Below are 1,475 nucleotides of genomic sequence, written 5' to 3'. Positions count from 1 at the left end.
CTAATGATTATCAGTTCCTCCAGTTGTTGTCTCGCTCGTGAATTACCCCGAGTGTCACCTCCAACCTTTGAGTTCTTTGTTCGCGATGCTCCTTGCGCCATTTTTAATTCGCCTCGTATTTTCATGATCACTGTGCTAGGTAAAAATTCCATACATATGATTTTCTGCATCGTCTGGGAAAGGAGCAGGAACATTGCTCGTATTACGGTCCCCTAATATTTTCGTCAGAGGCAGTTTTGAAAAGGTACCTTATTGGAATATCTCTTCTAAATCCTCTCACCTGATTTTAGCTTCATAAAAGGAACATCAAAGACATTCTCAGTTTCGACATTAATCTCACAGATTTTTTTTTGTCATACCGACGAACGTCGTAGATGGGATGTATGAGCTGATGTGGAAGCACCATGAATGTTTGCCGCAAAGCAGAGGGTGATAACAAGCGCTCTCCATATTCTATGAGCAAACACTATTCATTCCTCTCCATTCCAGAAGTTTAGTTATTATATGAGTAAATTGCTCCACCCTACTATTGACATGCGATCGTGAATTCTCGTTGTTTGCCCAGTTGAGAGGATTACGTTTTCTAGTTAAGTCACTAAGATCTTTGATGCTTTCCAGTTCGAAGTAAACCGAACAGCAATTAGTACGAGATCAGGATTTAAGGGGTCGGGTGAGGTGTGTGATTGCTTCTGCACCCATCACATCGCTAAAACGCTTCATAAGAGAAATTTTTTTTCACAATTACCTATTTCGGCAGGATGAAAGAGTAAACAAATGCAGAAAACGGTATCATTAAGAGTGGATAACTTCACAGAACAAATGTTTGTAGTTTGTTCGTTCGATTAGATTATTAACCTGTGTGTTTTTTATGAATTCTAAATAAAAGACTCATCTAGTAATATCTTTTGCGTTATCAAGTTTATCCACTTTCATTTCTACTTTTCTTTAGATCACAAAACGTTTAAGCAATCGATATATTTCGCGTTAGAAGTTAAAAATGCCGGGGTGAGTTATGTTCGCAAGGAGTTGAGCTATCAGTCTATGAACCTCTTATTATAAGTTTGGACTGAGTTCAAGTAAGACTGGTTACGCTAATACGACAGGTTGTATTTACTAAATGCTAAGGAAATGGTTAGTAGTACAGGATTCCTAGGTGCAATTTCTTTCAAGGTTTAGTGGCAGAGGTGGAAAGAATTTTTCAGTTGGGAGAAAGTGTATGAGAGGAATCATGATAAGACATCTCCAAATGACTCATAGTTACGTCATAATCTTCACTTTGGCGACGTGCCAACAACGTCATGACTGTTTACAAGTGGACAGATGATGCAAATAACCATGCTGCGTTCTAGAAATAAAGTCAAGGCTATTCTAGTCCTTAATATGTCATGTTTTGTCCTTATTACAGCTTTTTAGACAATTTATCTTCACCCTCTCCTTCCTTTTTCATAGGGGCAAGGCTTTTAAACAAACCTATT

This window comes from Penaeus monodon, chromosome 30 (assembly GCF_015228065.2).
Source record: "Penaeus monodon isolate SGIC_2016 chromosome 30, NSTDA_Pmon_1, whole genome shotgun sequence".
NCBI classification, from domain to species: Eukaryota; Metazoa; Arthropoda; class Malacostraca; order Decapoda; family Penaeidae; genus Penaeus; species Penaeus monodon.
The sequence above is the reverse complement of the archived record's forward strand: the minus strand, read 5'-3'. Positions refer to the sequence as shown.